General features: G+C 37.5%; 1 protein-coding gene across 2 annotated transcripts in view; it reads left to right on the plus strand.

The window, feature by feature from the left end:
• LOC306650410 (zinc finger protein 680-like) overlaps positions 1 to 24,317 on the plus strand; it is a 492,831-nt gene that overhangs the window by 183,487 nt on the left and 285,027 nt on the right. Inside the window, exon 1 of one of the 2 annotated variants that reach the window (XM_079122450.1) lies at positions 23,561 to 23,778. The exons of the other annotated variant lie outside the window; for it this stretch is intronic. The gene's annotated coding sequence lies outside the window, so the exon portion shown is untranslated. Of the gene's footprint in view, positions 1 to 23,560; positions 23,779 to 24,317 lie in introns of those variants that run through there. 2 annotated transcript variants of the gene reach the window in all.

Consider the following 24,317-nt stretch of genomic DNA (forward strand, 5'->3'; position numbering starts at 1 on the left):
GATTTCTGAGGTTGTGTCTTACTTTATTTCCATCTTTATCCTCTTTCTTAAGCCCAAGGTAAATATCAAAAAGTACAGTATTGTTGAATTCAATTGGGAGAATGGAAAAAGAGTGGAGAATTCTAACTCTGTGAAGAATTGAATGCCAATGGAATAATTGTATACATGAATATATGATTTCAGTGCTGTCTTTATTCTTGTTATCAGAGGTAATATCATTAATATATCAACTGAGGGTTGCATGCTCTAGGACAAATTGTTTCAAATTGCATTTGTGGTGGGAGCACACATCTGTTTTCTCATCTGCAGTGTGAGCATCATCCTGCTGCTCTCTTTGGGATGAGATGACAGACAAATCCTATTATGTACTCACCACTTAGCTGTGGATGTGCAGCTTCACTTGCTTTGCACTGTCATGTCACAGAGCTGAGTTTCACCACTGTTGTCAATCCTCTCATGCTTCCTTTCTGTTCACTATGATAAAAATGGACAACGGGGATCTGGGAGGTCAGACTGGTCCTGCTTCAAGCAAGTGTAGTTGGGACTGAGGTTCAGAAAGGCAACGCCCTCTACATTGTAGCACTACTTGTACTGAAAATCTATGAAGAACACTAGGGAGCAATGGCTGGCACTTCAGGGAAGACAAAACTGTCACCCAGCAGATGTCAGTCCTGGAGTCACATCTGCTGAGAAATACACAATGTCCAGCAATGTGATTAGCAAAATGCTGGACAATGTTTGGGCAAGTGAAGGGCAACAATGTGTGAGAAATAGAGGGAAGAATTATTGGTTGCTTATGTACATTGTTAGGGCTATACAGTACAGTTTTCAATGTAGAGCTGTGATATTTGTCTTATAGTTATTTTAAATTTATTCTGAGAGAATTCAGTAGGAGAGAAAATAGTCTTCTAAAAATAGTTTTAGTTGTAGATGGACGAATACCTTCATTTTATTTATTTTTACGTGGTGCTGAGGATGGAACCCAGTACCTCACAAGTACTAGGCAACCACTCTACCAAATAAACTACAACCCCAGCCCAAGAAAGTGTTGGTTTTAAAGTAAAAGAAAAAAAAAAAAAAAACAGAAATCCCCAGAGATGCTACTTTGCAGATGCCATGTTGTCATTACTGCGAAACTGAAGCAGTCCTACAGGACCATTTGTCTTCCCCTAGACTCTCTCTGATTTAGTGTGTAAGATTCAAGTCCTGCTTGCTTGATCAAAAGGTTTGGCTTTCCATGCTTATCTCTTCTTTGTGTCTTAGTTACAAGGAAAAGAGATGGGTTCACATTTATCTGTTCATGCTAAAGACATGAAAAGTTGAGTTTGGGAAAAACATCCAAAAGTTAGGTACAGTTGCAAGGACAGGATGGTGTTTGAGTGACCTAAATAGCCTTCTAAACAAAATCAGATTCTGACATTTCCATTGTAATGGAAATTGGAAAAAGTACCTTTTTTCAGTGGCCAGAACACTAAAGACTAATAAACCCAAATGAACACTAATATTCTTCCCCTATACTCTCAAGAATTATATTCCTGGGTGCATTGAAGGCAGGAATGGGAAATTACCAGCTTATTCATTTGATTTTTTAAAAATATTTAATTTACTTCCAATCCTCCTCATCTTGGAAATCTCATTTCACGTTTTCTAATTGAATGAGTACAGGGTAAGGGAATATTTATTTGGTGAAATTAATTTGGATCAAAAGTATTCATGAGAAAATACATGTTAGGTTCTTTATAGCAATGTGAGATCCCGTTCTATAAAATAAGGTTTTGTATATGGAATGTCATTTCCTTTTAAATGTTTCAAAACTTGTAATGACTCAAACTGTAGAAGATTCTTGCATCAAAAATAGTTCTATTGGATTTGTGAGGATGAAAGAAGTAATAGTTTAAGTAATAAAAATGTTAAATTAATACTTATGGTTTACCTGAAAATATGACACACCATATGTAAGTTGTCTGACTAGATGTCAGAAAAAATAGAAAACCCAAGTTAATTGCTATTCCTTATGAAAAAATATTGACTAACTTTAGAAAGACCTAAATTAAAGAAGCCAATATTCTTAGAAAAATATACCCTCTTGGACTGTTGTACCTGAAGTCTCCTCTGCAGCTACTGGAAACCTCACAGGAAACAGAAAAACATAATATTTAGTCATTCCCTGTATCTTAAAAGCCCATTTACTCTCCCCACAGTCAAAGTTAAATGACTGATGAGTCCTGGAAAGTGATGACCATTGAACAATCAGCACTTCTGTGATTTTCTAAAAGTTGTGGGTCACCACAGTCACTACTCAGACAAACTATGATTGAATCTCCAAACTCATCGTGTCAACCCACCTTGTAGAATGTAGGCTTGTTTTGTCCTTTGCAGTCCACTCTAGCTTAGCAACTGCCAGATTTTGTGTGAGAGAAATTTGGTGTGTGGGAGAGAGGGGGACTTACGGCAAGTTAAGGCAGCTTTCCAGGGCTGTTCTCTGGTGCTGTATGAAGGTCTTATGTCTCACATCTGGTTCTGACAACCCACAGGGGTACCAAATATCAACCAGATGATAGATTATTACAGCTTTATGCCACATGGAATGTGCAAGGATTTGTGGCAAATCCTTTATTGGCATTAAAGTTGTCCCGTTTCTATTTTCTCCCCTCCCCAATCTACCCTTCCCTACAAACCAGAAAACCTCACGAATGAAAGGCATCTGTCATTCTGTTCCTGCCTGAAAGAATGGCCTCCCCATTCTTTCCAGAAAGGTAAGACTCCATCTATCTGGGCCTCCAGCAGATAAGTACTTACCCTTTAGCTAGCCAGGATCCTGGGGTTTCCCTGCCATTGAGATTGGGTAAAGACATTCCCCTAATCCCCAGTGTAAAAGTCCAGACTAGTGACTGGCACACCTGTGTCATGTGATTCAAGACAATGCTCTGCCCTCAAATCATCAACTCCATTGAGCCTCTCCAAACATGGGAGTGACCCAATTATTTCCCAAAGAAACCCAGTTGAACTTTCTCTTTACAGTTTTAAAAACTCTACTCCCAAACTGACTTCAAAATTCTACCACTCATCAGACTGAGGAGTCAACTTTGTCCATAGTACAAATTAGATAACCAGTACACATGTCACAAGAACAGAACTGTTGTTAAAGAAATTCTCCAGGTTTTGGGAAATTATTTAATGCACAATGGCAAATTGTTTGAGGTTCTCTACCTTCAACCTTTGTTTTTCCTTTACTCCATTACCAAATATACCACTCTACACCTTCACACTTTTAATGATACTCTATCTCTGACCAATTTGTCAGTGGATCTTCACTTGATACCATAAGAAGCATAAACAGAGAAGGGCACCAAGTCTTTCCAGAAGCAATTTCTAGATAGTGCTTCCAAGATCTTAACAATAAGGAAGATGAGGCCAAACAGGGGGAAGAAATTCATCTTAAACTGAACACCAATCTGAGCCTTAGCCATCCATCGACCTAAAAAAGTCACTTCTGTTCTTGTCCCCACAGTACCTCTAATACACCTCCTGAGCCCTGTTTCTGATATGGGTGGACTTCATATTGGGCAAAATCTTGTTATATCTCAAGACCCCCATAAAGCCACATCCACAATGCTGCTAATGGGGATACTGGAAAGAGGACTGTCCCTGGGGAGAAACAACCCTTCCCTCAGTGCAGTCTAATTTCCAAGTTCCATAATAATCTGGGAAACTCCAAGTTACAGGGATGGTGAAGAGCCAAGCAGCAGGTTAATATTAGACTTCTGAAGAGATTTTAATGGTTAAATTATCTGGCAAATGTTCTCCCTTACTTAAAATAATTATCAAAAGTATAATTAGTATCTTAAATTCTGAGTGAGGTCTCAGCCTCAAGTCATGTAAAATGGAGCCATATTAAAATCACCTATGCTTAGCTTACACAGCACCCTCACCCTCAAAACTAATAGGAGATGTTTCATAATTGTCTGCACCCAAATCTGGCCAGCCGGATTACTAACCAATGATAAAAGGGTTGAAAAGCCCTAGGCATCAAATTCCCCCGTCAGTCCATGCTGAACCTTGCATTGGAATGTAGACAGCAGAGGACTGCAAAGCTCAGCAAGAGACTGATCTGTGACTGAAGGAACAAAATGGTCAGTTTAACTTCTCTCTTCCACTCTTTCTCTCCTTCTTTTCCCCTCTCTCATTCTCTCATACTGCTTTACTAAATAATTAATTACCATGCAATTTTTTTCTGTATGATTCATGTTAATTTATGTATACTCATACACACAAACATACACACATACACACACACACACATATATATTGATTTGAATGGCACACCTAGGTTAATGTATTCTTTGATATGAACTATTTTATCCAACTATGAAGGTTTTTTTTTTTTACACTCTGCTTTGTTCAGAGGCCTATTTGCAAAAGTTAGTTCTCAATCTGTTAGATTTTAAAAGAATATAAGGCCTTCATAGTGTTTCAGGGCAGTCAAAGAACAGAAGAGGGAGCAAAGTCCTCAGGACAATAATGGTATTCTGTTGGAATGGCTTAGAAACACTGCAACTTCTCTGTCCTTGAGGCCTGGAGACATTATCTTATTAGAAAAACATTTGGTACTAGTGGACTCTGAGTAGCAAGCGAGTTATATGATCTGCACATACAGAAAGTTAACTGCACTCATGTAACCTAATGTAACTGTATATAACCCGGGAATATTCTTCATATTATTAAGCTGTCTTAACTGACATTCTACCTCCTATTGCTTTCCATGCAACCCTGGATGAATTCCTTTCCTTATTGTGTCAAGTCTTTCATGATACTTCTTCTATATTCTCCATTCCATTTTCCAATGGGATTTTTGTCTATATTGATGGAGGAAAACATTGTGGTGTGATGTCTATATTCACTGATAAAAAATTGACTGATTATTAAACATTGCCTCAATCTTCTCCTCAGTGAGCAGAATCAGCTGCAATTATTTTGGCTCTTTGTATATTTCCCAAAAACTTAAACATCATTTTAGACTCTCAGTATGTAGCCAAACTGATGCCACATATTTCCTCTGCAATTTTGTGACCTCATTTGGACCCCTGTTTATCACTCCTTAATCTCTTTTGTAGGATCATATGGCTCCAATATTTCTAGCTCACAAATATACTCACACTAAAATTCCTGGACTACCCACTAAAGGAAATATGCATGGTGATACTGCTCTAAAATCACTTTATCCTCTTTTCAGATTCCATGGAATCACATAATTGTTTTCATCAAAACGTTCACTCTTTAATAAAGACCTTTTCTATTTCCTCTCAACAGACCTGTTTCATCATTAATGATTGCTCTCATTCCACATTCTTTCATTCCTCTACTTAGGAAAACGTGAACCATCAAGGTTTATATTCTAATGCCCTTTGGCAGATGGATGTAACTCATCTTCCTCCCTTACACACCTAGTCTTTCTCCCTTGTTACCCTAGATACATCCTCAGGCCTATATGGGCCAGTGCCCATTATTCAGAGAGGATCTCAGCCTGTATCTCTCACTTGTTCCTTTGAATTCCCACTATGGGTAAATCTCATCAGTTAGAAACTCATAGTGCCCCTGCTTATATGTCTAGTGCCTTTGCTCAGTTCTGTAATCAATGGGATATAATACTAACCCATGGAATTCTCCAAAATCTTACTGGACAGGCTTTAGTTAAACATGCATATCACACATTTAAAATGTGCATAAGACAGGTGGACCAGACTTACTCTTATTAATAATGCTCTCATTATTGTCTTGTTCACAATAAATGATCTTAATATACAATATGAAGGTAATACTCATTGTTGGTCCTCTCCTTGGACACTTTACCCCTAAGGTTTCATTATGAAAGATTGATATAAAATATTGAGTTCCACCAGATCTGATATGGCAGGATCCTGTACAATTCAGTGCATAGGTGAAGGGATATCCTGCTGTTTTTACTCCTACAGGATCTCTCTGTATTCCTGCCAGGTATGTAAGACCCATCAATCATAATGTGTTGACATCAAAGACTTCACAATTTGATTCCCAAATTCCATTTGATCATAGATGAAGAGGACCATTATTCCAAGAAGGAACCTCTGACAAGAACAAGATGTTCAAGAGACTCCTAATCGTTGAATCATCTATTGGTTTGGAGGGATAAAAAGAGTCTAACAACATCTGCTCAATAATTGCTAATGCAGGGAGGTTTAGAATGTACCCCAGAAATTTTGGTTACATCTCTATTTGCAAAATTCCCCAAAATTCCACAAGTATGCTGGCTACTATTCTGTTGTATTTGGGTTGGAGGTGACCCTGTACAAAAATGTGTTCTATCTTTGGCTTCCTGCACTCATTATAATATTTGGATCTGCTCAGTGGAAATTGTTAATTCTTCTGAAAATTTGTATTCATCAAAATATTCTTGATAATAGGGCTGCTATTGATTATTTGCTGTTGTTATATCATAAGGGGTGCCATGAATTTAATAATATTTATTGTTTTAATTTAACTGATAACAGCAATCCCATTCAAAAGAATTTGGATCTTTCAAAGACACTACTAAGAAGATGCAACAAGATGATGGAGGTTCAGATTTATAAGTGATTAGCCTCATGCTTACCAAATTTTATATGGATAAAACAGCTTTTCATTGGAGGATGTTTATTGATACTTGCCTTATTGTGTTGTGCTTGTTTTTGGCAATATCTGCCTTGCTTTCTCCCTCTACCTTCCTTGCACAAAGTACAAGTCATGTCTATTTAAAAGGCCATACAAAACAAAAAATGGGAGTTGTAGAGGTTCAGGTCAGTCAGAGTAGAGAGGAGCCTAAGTCTTTCAAGTGAGCAAACTCCTCAGGACAATTAGGGATTTTTGTTTCAATAGCTTAGAAACACTCCGCAAATTCTCTGTCCTTGAGGCCTGGAGATTACTGGCCAGAGGGTCAAGCAGGGTTGAGGGCAGTGTGGTCCACCTACTAGAATCTATGCACAGGGAGTGGCAACAGCTGGATAGCAAGCTGGCATTCATCCACTCTGAGGGAGATGGGAAGAAGCCACACAGATGTCTTTTAATTTGGAACTGCAGTGTGATGGATAAATTTGGTTGTTGTTTTGGGGTAGAACAGAATGGAAATTTGAGCAGTTTAAGAGCTGACAGGCTGTGGTTTTGCAGGCTGACATACAGCAGTGCTTCTTATGGCTATTGAGCATAAAGGCTTGCAGAGGATGCAGGTACATGTAGGAAGTGAATCACAGTAGAATAACCAGATGCCAAATTGAAGGGACAGAGCGATCCCTCTTTAGGCTCAGTGCAATAAAAGTCCCTGCTATAGATGAGCTGAATTTCCTAGGCTTTTGACACTCTTCTACCAGTATAAGGAATATAAATTGTGCCCTCCAACTGAACAGCACCATGTCCCTTGCCTTGGTGTGCTCCAAGTTTGCTTATTTTAACACTAAAAGTCCTCCTGTGCATGGGGCTCAGGCTGTGGGAATTATCTCTCTGAGCTCTGGCACCACTAATAAATTTGCTTCAAGATCTTGGCCTTCTGATCCTCATTTCTCATGGCATTTTCTTACTTCAGTCTTCATTGTGAATGGAGAGGCAAAGTGACCTTCACAGGAAGCAGAGCAGGATCCACTGCTACTAGTTTTCTCCATACCCACCACCTAATTCCATGACTGGGACACAGATAGCAAGTACATTCTTTTGATGTCAGGGGTTACACTGCCATTAATGGAGTCACTCATTACAACCAAACAGCAATTTCTTCAGGTTTACCAGGAAATATACCACCTGTCCTACTCCACAGAATTTCCTATGTCTTGAAGGTCTCACTTTTCACATTATTACCAATGTTTAATTAGAAATAATAAAATTCCACTCCCTGCAAAGATGTGGCAGAACAGCAGAATCCACAATTTCTAGGTGAACTTTGGGAAGACTGGATATAGCAGCACATGAGCAGAGGAAAGCTGTAAGAGCTGTTCCCAGAGCCGATTTCTTCTGCCATTGCACAATCTGTATATATATATATTTTTTTTTTTCATTTTCTTTTGCAATATTCTTTTTTTTAAATTTATTTTTATTGTAAACAATTGGGATACATATTGTTTCAGTTTGTACATGGAGTAACAGCATACCATTTTCATATTCATATATTTACATAGAGTAATGATGTTTGATTCATTCTTTTATTTTTTTCCATCCCCCCATCCCTCCCAACTCTCTTTTCCCTCTATACAGTCCCTCCTTCCTCCATTCTTGCCCCACTCCCCCACATTAAGTGTCATTATATGCTTATCAGTGAGATCATTCCTCTTTTGGATTTTTGAGATTGACTTATCTCACTTAACATGATATTTTCCAATTTCATCCATTTGCCTGCAAATGCCATAATTTTATTAAAATTCTTTATACCTGAGTAATATTCCATTGTACATATGTACCACAGTTTCTTTATCCATTCATCAACTGAAGGGCATCTAGGTTGGTTCCATAGTCTGGCTATTGTAAATTGAGCTGCTATGAACATTGAAGTGGGTGTATCTCTGTAGTATGCTGATTTTAAGTCCTTTGGGTATAGGCCGAGGAGTGGGATAGCTGGGTCAAATGGTAGGTCCATTCCAAGTTTTCTAAGGAATCTCCACACTGCTTTCCAGAGTGGCTGCACTAATTTGCAGTCCCACCAGCAATGTATGAGTGTACGTTTTTCCCCACATCCTCTCCAACACTTATTGTTGCTGTATTCTTGATAATCGCCATTCTAATTGGGGTGAGATGGAATCTTAGTGTAGTTTTGATTTGCATTTCACTAAAGATGTTGAACATTTTTCCATATACCTGTCAATTGCTTGTACATCTTCTTCTGTGAAGTGTCTGTTCATTTCCTTAGCCCATTTGTTGATTGGATTATTTGTATTGTTGTTGTAGAATTTTTTCAATTCTTTATACATTCTGGAAATTAGTGCTCTATCTAAAGTATGAGTGTCAAAGATATTCTCCCTCTCTGCAGGCTCTCTCTTTGCATTGCTGAGAGTTTCCATTGCTGAGAGAAAGCTATTATTTCGAATCTATCCCAGTTATTGATTCTTGCTTTCATTTCCTGTGCTATGGGAGTCCTGTTAAGGAAGTTTGATCCTAAGCCAACAAGGTGAAAATTTGGACCTAGTTTTTCTTCTATAGGATGCAGGGTCTCTGGTCTGATTTCAAGGTCCTTGATCCATTTTGAGTTGAGTTTTGTGCAGGGTGAGAGATAGGGGTTTACATTCATTCTGTTGCCTATGGTTTTCCAGTTTTCCCAGCACCATTTGTTGAAGAGGCTATCTTTTCTCCATTGCATATCTTTGGCACCTTTGTGTAGTATTAGAAAATTGTATTTATTTGGGTTTGTGTCCGTGTCCTCTATTCTGTACCATTGATCTACCTGTCTATTTTAGTGCCAATACCATGCTGTTTTTGTTACTATTGCTTTGTGGTATTGTTGAAGTTCTGGTATTGCGATACCACCTGTTTCATTTTTCCTCCAAAGAATTGCTTTAGCTATTTCTTATTCTTCCAGATGAATTTCATGATTGCTTGCTCTATTTCTGTGAGGTACGTCATTGGGAGTCTAATTGGAATTGCATTGAATCTGTATAGCATTTTTGGTAATATGGCCATTTTGACAATATGAATTCTGCCTATCCAAGAACATGGGAGATCTTTCCATCTTCTAAGGTCTTCCTTAATTACTTTCTTCAATGTTTTGTAATTTTCATTGTAGAGATCTTTTACCTCTTTGGTTATATTGATGCCAAAGTATTTTTTTTTTTAGAGTATTGCAAATGTAGTTGTTTTCCTCATTTCCCTTTCAGCTGTTTCATCACTTGCGTATAAAAATGCTGTAGATTTATGTGTGTTAATTTTATAGCCTGCTATTTTGCTATATTCATTGAAGAGGTCTAGACATTTTCTGGAGGAGATTTTTGGATCCTTTAAATATAGAATCATGTCAGCTGCAAATAGTGACAGCTTAATTTCCTCTTTTCCTATTCGTATCCCTTTAATTTCTTTAGTCTGCCTAATTGGTCTGGCTAGAATTTTGAGGACAATGTTGAATAGAAGTGGTGAAAGAGGACATCCCTGTCTTGCTCCCATTTTTAAAGGAAATGGTTTCAGTTTTTCTCCATTAAGAATGATGTTGGCCATAGGATTAGCATAAATAGCCTTCACAATGTTCAGGTATGTTCCTACTATCCCTATTTTTTCTAGTGTTTTCAGCATGAAGGTGTGTTGCATTTTGTCAAACACTTTTTCTGCATCAATTGAAATAACCATATGATTCTTATCCTTAAGCCTATTGACATGATGGATTATGTTTATTGATTTATGAATGTTGAGCCATCCTTCTATTACAGGAGTGATCGTGGTGCATGATTTTCTTAATATGTTTTTGGATACGGTTTGCCAATATTTTGTTAATGATCTTTGCATCTTTATTCATCAAAGATATTGGTCTAAATTTTTCTTTCCTTGACATGTCTTTTCCTGGTTTGGGTATGAGGGTGATATTAGCTTCATAGAATGAGTCCAGTAGGGTACCCTCCTTTTCTATTACCTGGAATACTTTGAGAAGTATTGGAATGAGTTCTTCTTTGAAGGTCTTGTAGAACTCGGCTGAGAATCTGTCTGTTCCTGGGCTTTTCTTGGATGGTAGACTTTTAATGCCTTCTTCTATTTCATTGCTTGATATTGATCTGTTTAAATTGTGTATGTCCTCCTGGTTCAGTTTGGGAGGAGTATATATCTCTAGAAATTTGTCAATGTCTTTGGTAGTTTCTAGATATTTTGATATGTTGTATCATCATTCTCCTTGACCTCTAAGAATTTTTTAATCTCCTCCCTGAATTTTTTTGTTATCCATGTTTCATTCAATAGCATATTATTTAGTCTCCAAGTGTTGGAGTAATTTCTTTTTTTTTATTTTGTCATTGATTTCCACTCTGTCCATTATGATCCCATAGAACACAAGGCAGTATCTCTATATTTTTTTTGCTATTTCTAAGGGCTGCTTTGTGGCATAACACATGATCTATTTTTGAGAAGGTTCCTTGTGCTGCTGATAAGAAACTGTATCCACTCGATGATGGATGGAATATTCTATATATGTCTATTAAGTCTCGGTTATTGATTGTGTTATTGATTTCTATGGTTTCTTTGGTTGGATTTTGTTTGGAAGATCTATCTAGGGGTAACAGCAGTGCATTAAAGTCACCCAGAATTATTGTGTTGTGGTCTATATGATTCTTGAAATTGAGAAGGATTTTTGTGTACAGGGATGCACCATTGTTTGGGGCATAAATATTTACTATTTTTAGGTCTTCATGATTTATGGTTCCCTTAAGCAGTATGAAATATCCTTCTTTATCCCTTCTGAATAAGTTTGGCTTGTAGTCCACTGTATTTGATATAAGGTTGGAAATCCCCGCTGTTTTACTGAGTCCATGTGCATGGTAGGTTTATTCCAATCCTTTCACCTTTAGTCTGTGGATTTCTTTTTCTATGAGATGAGTCTCTTGCAGGCAGCATATTGTTGGGTCTTTCTTTTTAATTCATTCTGCCAGTCTATGCCGTTTGATTGAGGAGTTTAGGCCATTAACATTCAGGGTTATTATTGAGAAATGATTTGTATTCCCAGTCATTTGGCTTATTTTTGGTTTTTAAGTTGGCTTGGTTTCTCCTTTGAGTGGTTTTTCTCTAAGGTAGTTCCTCCCTTTGCTGACCTCTATTGTTGTTTTTCATTTCCTCCTCATGGAATATTTTGTTGAGAACATTCTGTAGTGCAGGCTTTGTATTTGTAAATTCTTTTAACTTTTGTTTATCATGGAAGGATTTTATTTAATCTTCAAATCTCTAGGTTAATTTTGCTAGGTATACGATTCTTGGTTGGCAACCATGTTCTTTTAGAGTTTGAAATATGTTGTTCCTGGCCCTTCTAGCTTTTAGAGTCTGGGTTGGGAAGTTGACTACTCTCCGTATTGGTCTCCCCCATTATGTAATCTGATGCTTTTCTATCGCAGCCTTCAAAATCCTATCTTTATTTTGAATGTTTCGCATTTTCATTATAATTTGCCTTGGTGTGGAACTGTCATGATATTTTGCATTTGGTGTTCTGTAAGCCTCTTGTATTTGATTTTCCATTTAATTCTTCGGGTTTGGGAAATTTTCTGATATTATTTCATTGAATAGGTTGTTCATTCCTTTGGTTTGTATCTCTGTGCCATCCTCAATCCCAATAATTCTTAAATTTGGTCTTTTCATGATGTCCCATAGTTCTTGGAGAATCTGTTCATGATTTCTTACCATCTTCTCTGTTTGGGTGACTTTATTTTAAAGATGAAATATTTTGTCTTCATTGTCTGAGGTTCTGTCTTCCAAGTGGTCTAGTCTGTTGGTGATGCTTTCCATTGAGTTTTTTATTTGGCTTATTATCTCCTTCATTTCAAGGATTTCCATGGTTTTTTTTTTTTTTTTTTTTTTTTTTTTTTTTTTGAGAATCTCTATCTCCGTGTTGAAATGATCTTTTGCTTTCTGCAGGTGCTCTTTCAGCTTATTGGTATTATCATTCATTGCCTGCATTTGCTCTCTTATCTCATCCTTTCCTTCACGAATAATCTTAATTATGTAAATCTGAAGTCCTTTTCTGACATTTCTTGTAACATACTGTCATTGGATTCTATTAAAATAGAATCTAGATTTGTTTCGATCATTTTCTTCCCTTGTTTTTTTTTCATGTTGTTCATGTATTTTCCCCTCTAGCAATGTAGATCTGGGGTATTGCAGATTTTCCCCTATAGGCTTATAGTGGCCCTTTAGGTTTCCAAAACCCTTTCTTTAAGGGAAGATCAATATTGGCAGTGCCCAAATCAAACACTATGCAATCCTAGACCAAATAGCCCCTATTGGACAATAACAAAATTGTCATAATAAACAAAATGCGTTCAAATGTTCTCTTTGGTAAAACAAACAGGTTTGCAATAAGGTCTGCAGTTTCTAATGGAGGACAAAGAGGATGCAGAGGGATGTAGAATGTGGCTGTTAATGGGATAAGAAAAGAATATACAGAAGTTCTAGAAAATAGAAAGGGTGAGAGTGTAATCCATAGCAATCAAATATTAGCATGCAAAATGGATATAGAGACTCTAGGGAAACAGGTAAACAAAAGGAAAAGAAAGGAAGAAAAGTAAAGAAATAAAAACTTAATTTTTTTAAAAAGGAGAAAAAAGAAAATCTACTGTATACCAGTCATATACTAATGAAACCTCCCAGTGTTCAGTAGCCTGATATATAAGAGGTACCTGACAATGAGCTTCAAGCCTCCAGCAGGTGTCTCAGGATGGGATTTGCCCCACCCAAATATCGAAGCTATGGCTTCCAGGATTATCCAAGATGGCTGCTCTGGTTTTGAAATATATTGGCAAATGGGGAGTTGCAGCTCAGGGGTGGACATGGTCAGCTGGAGTTCCTGGAGATGGGATACCGTTGGTCTGGCAGGGGTCCTGGAGGTCCAGTGTGTTTGGTGTATTTGTGGGATTCTAGAGGCTGGGTGCAATCAGTCGGTCTGAGTTCCTGGTGATAGGGCACAGTCAGTTGATCTGGGGGTCCGTGTGGCAGGGAGCAGTCAGTTGATGTGAGGGCCCCAGAGGCAGGGAGTGATCAGTCAAGCTGAGGGATCCTGCAGATGGGGCTCAGTAAGTCAGGCCATGGGTCCTAAGGGGCCTGGCTGTGGTCTCAAAATGGCGACAGCCACGTGTAATCAACCCTGCAGGTTTTGTGACAGAGAACTTGCAGGCAACAGCAGGCAGCTGATTCTCCACTGGCAGTCTGCAGTGAATCTGTTGGCAGCTGTCGGACGATGGGGAGTTGAACCTCGAACGTTGGGTGATGGATAGGGGTAAGTCAGGCAATGGACAGGAAAGAGGCCTGCAATATTCTGTTTGCTGTCACTCCCAGTCCCCTGTCCCCCATCCCCTCCTGTAAATATATTTTATGAGTCTGTGTAAGGGAGGATTAGTTACCAGTTTAAGAGTTGTTAATGTTAGTTATACATTCACTGAGTTTTCAGAATAACTGTCCCAAAACCAAATTGTGATACAGTGCAAGTAATCTGTACCCATCTGACCAGCACACATAATTGGCTTCATTTTCAACTACTGGCTTTACAAAATTTTTAAAAAATTTACTTGTGACTACAGCATTTGATTGTATTTGATAAAAGATTTATCTGTTACTTATGATTAGTCTGTCATTGTTAAGACACACCTTTTCTTACTACAAGTGTTTCTTAAAGCATGCACATTTCACAATCACTATTTTACTTTTGAAAGTTTAAAGAAGAAATGAGTATAGCAAGTCAGTGGTACTGACCCTTAGACCATTAAAAAGATTCTTAATTCCATCTATTAATTTGTGACCCATAAATATATTGTGTGCAACCATTGGAAAAATGATTTCATTTTATACACTCGGATAAAAAATCAGGGACATAGGGTTTGTGCAATTAAAAATGATTGTTCAGGAAGACACTGTGGTACGTATGGACAATCTCAGGGACTTGGAGGCAGAGACAAGATAATCTCAAATTGGAGGTCAGTTTTGACAACTAATTGAGACCATATCTTAAAATGAAAATGGCCAGGTATGTTGCTCAGTGTTAGAGAACTCCAGAATTCAATCTCCACATGCATAAACATGGTGCAAATTTAAAAGTCCACCATCTGGTAATGTCTTATGAAGAAACACATATTCAGATGGAATAGTCTTTCCATCTTTCCACCAGTCCATCTATGCATTTGTTTTTTAAGAAGTCATTAATTTTTTCCTGAGACATATATTTGAATTTCACACTTTTCTTCCTGGTTTCTCCTATTTGACAATGAATTCAGTGCAGTGAATTCAATGAATTATTGCCTTCCATCACTGCTCCTCTAAAAATGAGAATCATACATTCCCCTGGGACCAGAGTTGATGTGGGCTTGTGTAGTGACCAAATAGTGGCACTGATCCTTATCCCATCATCTATCCCTGGATTTTTTTCTGCCTAAGGCATGATCTGCCCATTTCAGTTTCACACAGTGACATTATTTTGACAATCAAGGAATCTCAACCTTGATCTTCTATAAGTATGTCCATCCCAAGACACAGAAGTAATTGTGTTCTTAATATATAGGGTTTCACATCATATTCTTTGAAATAAATTAATGTCCTGGCAGAAATAAAGAAACCAGGTCAGTTCACTCTTGTAGCCAATACTCATAACTTTTTCACAAATTGTTGTTATTGTACTGATTATCACTGGGATGAAAGTGTACATAGCTCTACAAATATGAAGTGTTCATACTGAGATTGGAGACATTGATTTCATGAGGAGGACACTCCTGAGAAAAGGCAGTGGGAATATCATACCAGTTGATATTTGGATCACCATAACTCATTTTCTCTTCCTGAGTCTTCTCTATACATTCTGTGCATGGATTAATCATAATTTTGAGCACGTATTCAGTAACAGGCATCCCATATATTAACTTGAATTGAATACATATAGTATTATATTCCCTGTGTTAAAGAAAAGGCAATGATGAAAAGCAAGCCAAATTTAGAATCCTGCAAATTTTAAGACTCAAATTTAGTATTCTAGTCAATAAAATAAAATACATAATTGAGTATTGTGATATCTAATAATTTTCTATTTATTGAATAGCCTTCAAAATGATATGCAGATAATTTTCACCTTTTTCCATTGTCATCTGAGTCCATTCCTGTGAGTTAACCACCCTTGTTCATCCAGTTAATGTGCTTCAGTTATTTTCCTCCATTGATATCCATATATGCATTTTTAGATTGCATCATGCATGAGGAAAGTCACATTTTATCTAGATGTGAGTTTTGAACACAGAATCTAAAATGTTACACACAGAACTTGACTGAATATAAACATTTTAAACAGCTTCATTGTGACATAATTCAATTATTCTAAGGTGCCCTTGGGTTGAGTCCCTAGTATTTGTAACAATCAAAAGCAACAGCCCAAAGTCTGTGATTCTGTTCTCATTAATTGCTGGCTTGTCCACATTCCACTGTCCCTCAGAGGTGATCACTAGGCTCAGAGTCAGGGGGCGGGGCCTGAGGCCTGTCCAATCAGAGCCACCAGGGTGAGAACTGTCCAATCCGAATGCAGCCTGCGAGGAGGGCGGGCTTCTAAAACCTAGGGCTGGCCTTGATCTCGGAGTCCGCCATTCTCTGGATCCACTTGTGGGTTTTCCTCCTGTGCTCCAGAGCCCCAGGTTTCTGTGTGACACAGGGAAGGACAGACTCCGAGGGAGAACACGGGCAGAGTGAAGACCAGGAAATGGTGAGTGTGCTTCAGGCAGCTGGAGACGGGGCAAAGTCCAAGCCCTTGGGACTGGCGGTGGCGGGAGCAGAAATGGCGGTGGGGCTGCTCCTGGTCCTCTCAGTCTGCACCATCATCTTCCTCTGTGGGTCTCAGCCCTCAGTCCCCACATCTCCATCTAGTGCGTCTGGTAGCTGGACCCTGTGAATCTTGTCACATGAGTGCACGGTGTCCTCAGCCTCTGCCTGAGGCCCCATGAGGACATCAGGGTGCTGACAGCCCAGCATCTCCTGGGTTGGGAGCAGAACACGTGGATGGTTATTAGAGGAGGATGAGGGTGTCCCTGTGCTGGCACTCCAGCCTATTTGCAGGTTGTGTGCTGAAGACTGAGAGGATGGTGAAAAGAGGACCCCGACTCCATGGTGTTCCTGCAAGAAAGGTCTCTAGAGGCCTCATTTCCTCCTTTCTCCTGAGCTAGCTGAATATTCAGAAAGCAGCATCTCAAATCCAGAACCCTGGGCTCCATCTCAGCTATTTGGTGGTCTATGAGTAAATTACTAATTTTTGTTTTTTGATTGGTTTATTTGCACCTGGCAATTCATATTGGTACAGTTATACAAGCATGGAATATATCTCTAATTAGTTTCTTTTCTTGTAGATGTTCATGATTGTGAAATACACTATGGTATATTCTTGAGTACATACAGGAAATTTTTCTAAATTGTCAACTACACTTCACATTCCCAATGGCAATTTTCCCTCTCAACATTATCAATTTGTTTCCCAGGCTAGTTTCTATTTGATGAAATATTTTGTGCTTCTTCTAATACTGAATGAACATGATGAAGTTTTTGTTTCATGTTCATGAACAATTTATATGAGAGGGAAGCAAAAAGGTATCACTTGAACATTTGAACCAACTGTTTCTGCCTCTTGTCCCTCTGTCTTCCAAGGCACAGACACATTATGACAATATTTTTTTTTTATGAGGTTCACCATTGAGGAATTGACTGTGTGATGTGTCCTTATGTCAACTTCTCATGTCTTCCTAGTCCTGTGTTTCAGAACTGACCCATTTAAGATGCCCAAATCTGTTGTATCTATAACTCCATGGGGTATATACTGAATATCAGCCTCTGAGTCTTGTCCTTTTGGAAAGAAGTTTGAATTGTTGTTGGAGTATGTCAAGAGAGTAGCTGGATGCCCTAGAGCCTGAAGGAATCTCTTGACATTAAATGAGTCTCAATATCCTTCCAGTGACCCAGGAGGCTGAGGCAGGAGGATCACAATTCAAAGTCAGCTGCAGCAACTTATCCAGGCACTTATCAACTCAGCAGGACCCTGTCTCCAAATAAAACAGAAAAATTTGCTGGGCATGTAACTCAGTGTTTAAATGCCCCTGGGTTTATTCCTCTGTACCAAGAAAAAATATTCTTCTAAAAGACTGTTTTGTTTTTGAAATTTTTGCTACCATGAATAATACTGCAATGAAAATGGAGTTCAGCTATTTCTTTGACAGAATGGTTCCAACTCTTTTAGATGTATACACAGAATTATTACTGAATCACATATTTCTGTTTTAATTGTTTTTAAAATGACTTTGCAAACTGTATTTGCAGATATCTTACCAAATTTATATTCTCATCAACAGTTCTACAAATGTTTCCTTTTATCCATTTCCTTATAATCCAGAGCACATTTTATTTTTCATGAGTTTTATAATATTCATTCCTACAGCTGTGTTCAAGCTGCAGGAAATCTGTTTCCCTGGTATCTTTAATCCTTGATGCAAGTTTGTTAGATTCCAGGCTTCCAAGAAGCCACTGTATGCTGTAAATAAACAGGAATCTGTGATATTCAAACATTTTTATCCTGCAACTGCTGTTGGGGATTTTCATCCACCTATATGCTTGCAAGGCTAAGTCAATATATTTGATTATAATCTATGGAGATTTGAACATGTTCTGTCACATTTACTCCAGAGATTGGAGTTTAATGTTGTAGTCCTTTGAAGTAAAGGTATTAAAGTTAGAGAGCCAGTACCTGTACAAATCCTAGGAGTAATTGTTAGACATGGCAGTATTAGTGGAGTGTGTAGTGGAGGGGCAGTAATCAGGAAGTAAACTGTTACCCAGGCAATCAATGGCATACTATATTTACCCCTATTAAATGCATGAATCAAGGTAGAGAGAAACTCTGGTATCAGCAATAGCAGGTGGCAGAATATTCTGTCAAATTTCTTGTAAGGAAAAACTCACACCATTGAGATATATCTCCTCTTCCCTGATCCCTGTTGATGAAATCCTTAGATATACTTGAATACTCATAGATAATCTGCACTTTTTGTGGTTTGATATTGTATATACTAGTTGTTTCTCTTTTCCTGATAAATGGTCGACATTTTAATACTAAAGATGAGAAGGGGAAAGCAAAGATTAAGAATTGTTGAAACATGCAGAGGAAAAAAGAGATTACCAGCAGTTGGCAACAATTCAGAAATCAGGACACTTCCAAGTTCCTTTAGGAAATTACCCCTAATGACTTAGTTCAAGCAAGGCCAATTTCTTGGTCACTAATTTTTCAGTGTATGTTGGGAGGAGTCTCTATTTACTCCGGTCATCTAGATACTCAATGTGAGGGAACTCCATCTTAGCGTAGCTGTTTCCAACACAGAGGCAGGAAATATACTGTATGGAATGATCTAGTCTATCTTGATATTATGGGCAGTGGCACACATCATCTGTTCCTGGTTTGTTGGTCAAAGTAAGTCAAAGATCACTGTCTTAACTTCTTCCATTTTCTTTTTAAAAAACCACTTATTTGGATCTTTGGAGAGTTGAACATGCTCAGTGAACTTTGGCGCAGAACTTGGGAATTCAGGATGTAGTTAATGGAATGAATGATGTTAGAGATGAGCTATCCAGTGAATAGAAGACCTTCTTCCAAGAGGAATTGGCAGGGCTGCAATTATAGAGGCAAGCTGGGAGAGGGAGCTCAGGAAGTGCCAACACCCACTAAGGCTCCAAGTGGTGCAATGTATTTTCCCTTTGAACTCTGATTCAGGAGAGGATAGAGAGCGGCCCAACTGTCATCTTCATTAGTTGCTTAAGTACACTAACAAATCTCTTTAGTCATAAAACATGTCCCTTGTGATTTAACTTCCCCTCTTTCCTAATTCCAGTTGTTGAAGTCCACGGAAGTAGTTGCATACCGTAAAAGACCACCACACTTTCTGTGGTTTAATTCTTATTACTGTGTAGATTTTTCCCCTTAAGTACTAGGTAAATTGAGGTCTCTATCTCAGGAAACTTTAGAGGTAGGGTGTATATATATGGTCACAGTATTTCTCTCCTCAGGGTGACATGGGCTATTGGTGATTGTGTTCCAATTGTGCAATAGTTTGCTAAAAATGGGCTAATGCCCAAGGCGACCCTAGGTTTTCTTCCACATTTGATGGCAGATATTTTCTCTGTGGTCCAATATATGTGATTCTGTTGACTCATTTATTATTTTACCAAGAGATACCTGAAACGATATGCTTATGCAATGTGGTCCTGGAGGAGGAATGGTCAGCAGCATCGTATGGCGTTAGATTTCCAATGTCATCCTTCCTCTACTCTGGGCATAGGTCTTTTTACTTTTCTGCTGAAGTTTGAGCCCAGGGCCTTTCACATTCTCTATGCACACTTAGGTGAACTGTACCCCAAGAACAAACATGTACCTTTAGATTTGGTTGTATCATGCCTCCACATTTAATGTTAGTCTCAATGTCATTGGATTTATATAGACCCTTCTGTTTCTATTTAAAATACAAATAGTTTTTATATACCTATGGATTTCTTTGTTTCAAGATTGCTTAGTCTTTATTATTTCAAATTTATACTTTAATAATACACATTGGTGTCAGGAAAGGATAATGACTTTTTTTTCTCTTGTAATTCAAATTTTCTTGGATAACCTTACTGCAGGATCTACCCTCTCTGGTTTTATGGAGCCCAGACTCTGTGCAGTTTGAGGGTTGTAACATGTTGTGGTACTACTATGATCTATGTAAGGGTAGATAATGTATCTTCAAGTTTTCATGACTACATCGACACAAAGGGAAGAGAAGCATTTATGCACATATGTCAAGGAGTGCTAGTAGCAACCAGAGGCAGAATGATTCTCCCCTGAGTCTCTGATGGCAGTGTGGGTCTGCTAACCCTTTGACATTGGTCTATGGCAGTGAAAACATACATTTGTGTAAAAGAAGAAGGTTCTGTTACTTTAAGGTCTGATATTTTGGGTGTTTTCTTTCAGCAAAAATAAGAATACAGGATTTTCTGCACCTCAGACTATGTGACCAAATTAAATCATGTTAATGTGGTAAATGTCAAAGATAAGCCATAGTTGTCCAGATTGTGCAACCATTTTGTCATCTTGATCGACAGGTGACTCCTTACTGTCAGAAATAGCAACACCTTGGCCAGGCAAATTCTTCAGTGTGAACTCTTAAGAAATTTGGATCCTACAATGCAGTTTACTCATAATGCCATCCATCACTGGGCATCTCTCTATCTCCACAGTTTGTGTAGAGTGACTAAAAAGGTCATGAGGCAAGACTCCACATAGACACATGTTTCCGGTGGGAGGATGTTTTCTTCAGTTCTTTCTTTCTCCCCAGCTGCCACCTGTTCTCTGAGTCTTTCACAATATAAGAAGAGTCACAAATCTAAGATACTCTTTCCTCACTGTAGCTGCTCATGGGTGTGATAAATTCTCACATTTTGATTTCCATCACCTCATTTCCAATTGTCCGTTTTCCCTTTCCCATTCACAGGATTATCAACTATCTTTCCCATGCAATAATGAATCAGACACAGCATATTCCCATTATTCTCCAAGTAATGAATGACATTTTAAAGCATATTTATATTCAGGTGATTAAAATTTCACATGAGAGTTTACCACATAATAATTGCCTGACTCTGCTGAAAAAAGATTTTGTACTTCTCTTCCTTCAATCTTTTGTAGGCACAGTCATCTTTTATGAGTGTATTTGGAAGCTATTCTTATTTGAACCTGGACTGTCCCCCAAATAATATGTGTTGTTAGCCTTTTCATCAGTGCGGTAAGACTCAGAGATGGGCTTTCAGGCCAATATAGAATCAAAAAGGTTCTGCATCTTCAGTGGATGAGTGTGTCAGCATTGCATGTCATCTTGGGAGCTGGAACCTACTTAGAGGAAATGGCCACTGGCAGGTGCACTGCACGGGTGAATCTTCTTCCCAAACTCTTCCACCTCTCTCTGATTCCTAGATTCCATGAGCTCAGCAGATTTTCTCCATGTCTTTCTTCCATGATGTTTATGCCTTGCAGACAGCCTAGCATGGACTTAATTCTTTGAAATTATAATTCAAAATGAATTAATCCTCTTTTTAAGTATTCTCTTCAGGCATTTTGGTCACATAAATTAAAAAATTTTACTAATACTGAAAGAATACAAAGTAATGTCCTCATCCACCATCATTTTTTTTTTGCAAGCAATAAATATCATAGCTATCAGGGCATTAAACTTGATGCCCACAGAAGTGATTTCTCCTGGCTTTTGTAGAGCCTCATTGGTGTCTGGTAATCTCTTCTTAGATGAAAGAGGAATGGGGAGATGATTGTCAGGAGAGTAGCTGGTTGTCTATGGATTAGAAGGGTTTCCTATTATCCTTTTTGGATATATAAATAAACTTTTGGGAAATGAATATATAAAGATTTTTCTTCACTACCTCCTTTTTAATGCAGATTTTTGGTGGTCTATAAGTTGGACACTGGTATTGAAGGGAAAATACAGAATTTATTTTTCCCTCTGATATGTGAAAGAAGGGAAATTGAAACAAAGCCTAATGAAAACTCATACTTGTTCATGTGTTCCAGAATAAACAATGTCCTTCAGTAAGTAAAAATAGGTATTGGAGAATATCACAGGTGACACAATGTGTGGACTTGAAGAGTAGGTCTAACAATTAGCACTGTTCTTTTCTTGGTTTGTAACCTTGAAAACATTTGTTCACTTATTTCAAGTTCCATTTTTAATAATTGTAAAATGCATTTTGTAGATACACTAGAATATGTATCCAAAAAGAAGGATAGAATTGCATTTTAGAAAAATTATTGACCTTAGTTTACATTAATCAAACTTTTCGTTTACCATTTTCTTTTCCCTGAATCATGATAGTAAGTTTATCACATCTTTTTAATTTTGGGAGGTGATTTCAGTTGAAATTCCAAAGCCTAACCTTGGAAAATCTATCAGAAAATTAAATAGAAATTAAAAAGTCTCCTCCTTTATGACTGCATAAAAATCAGTACATTTCCTCAAGTTTGTGTGGCAGGTAAGTTGTTGAATTACAGCTTTATGACATCAAATTTTCTCTCCTAAGAAATTGTGACTGTCAATCTTATATCCTATTCTTTGGATATTGCAGTTTGAAGGTAAATCATTGGTATATTTTGCAAGTAAGGTGTCCCCCAAAAGCTTGCTTATGAGAAAATGCAAGAGCTTTCAGAGAAGAAGTAATTGGGTTGTGAGAGTCTTAACTCCATCAGGTATTTAATGCCCTGATTGGAATTAACTGTGGTAACTGGAGGAGTAGGTAGGCTGTGACTGGTGGAGACTGGAATTGTTGCATGCCTTTGGGGTATGCATTTTTTTTTTGGCTGGCACAAAATATTTATTAACTTCTAATAAGAATGCATACATGTTAGGAAGAGCAGAAATACTAATAGAGAAATTAAAATTTATCTTAAAGTCAACTCTAGTCAGGAAGACTTCTTCACAGTTGAATAAGTGGTTAAATAAATAAATCCTAAATATATCACACCATGGGGCTATTTATTATTTCTTTCCATTTTGGTCATAGAACATTTGAGGAAGCTTTGAATAACTTTTAATTCATGGAATTCCAACAATGTCTATGCTAAAACATTAAGTGAGTTGCTCTTAGAAAAATACTGGTTTGATGGTAAGGCAGATGTTAGTCTCTTTTTGACAAATTTGGTTAGTTTCTGACTATACCTCATCTCACCACAATCATTACTCAGAGGTAAAAAAAAATTATTTTTGAGAAAGAAAAAAACTAAAATTTTAAATGAGCAGCAGAATTAAGAGCATTAATCTCTAAAGTTTCACAAATGAAATCACTGCATTCTCACTGTCCATAAGCACAAAGAAAAGTATCAGCACAAATGATAGTATAAGGAAATAAACTCATGGTTGTTTCAGATTCCAAAATGTAAGACATTGTGATGTGACTCTTCTACAGCAAATTTTCATTTTTTCAGGAAATAGTAGATTAATAGAAGCATGAATTTCTAAAAATTCAGAAAACTAATTTGGATTTTGACAGTGATTACTATGGTGTGAAAAGGTATAAATCCCAAATTTTTTGGTGTTATAGCAAAGAAAGAGAGAACATTATGCCAAATAACATTAACTATTAGAAAGTGAGTCCAGAATGTTCCCAAACTGCCAGTCCACCTCATTTGATCTAAACCTAACTCTTTATGCATAAAAATCTGGTTTTCCTTTCTGTCAACTGGATTTTAATTTACTAGAAAACTCTGATTTAACATTGATCCTAATCCATTTTAAGTCAAAGAAAATGCTCTAATGTTTAAAATTTAATTAGTGATGGAAATTAACTACTCAAGTGTTATGGTAGATGTATTTCAAGTACTGTGTAAATATAATGAAAAGTAAAAAAGAAAATCTAGACTCTAAATCCTATAAGGGTTCCTTAACTATTTGATGTAGTATCATCTTTGTTTTGATTATTCATGATAGTAAATGAGCCAAGGCAATAAAACAATATTATTATTATTATTATTATTTTGAGTGGCACTTTAAGACTTCTTGGGCTTTCTGAATGCATTTGTACATACAAAAGGATTGTTAAACTTAGTATGT

This window comes from Sciurus vulgaris (assembly GCF_902686455.1).
Source record: "Sciurus vulgaris genome assembly, chromosome: 19".
Classification (NCBI taxonomy): Eukaryota; Metazoa; Chordata; class Mammalia; order Rodentia; family Sciuridae; genus Sciurus; species Sciurus vulgaris.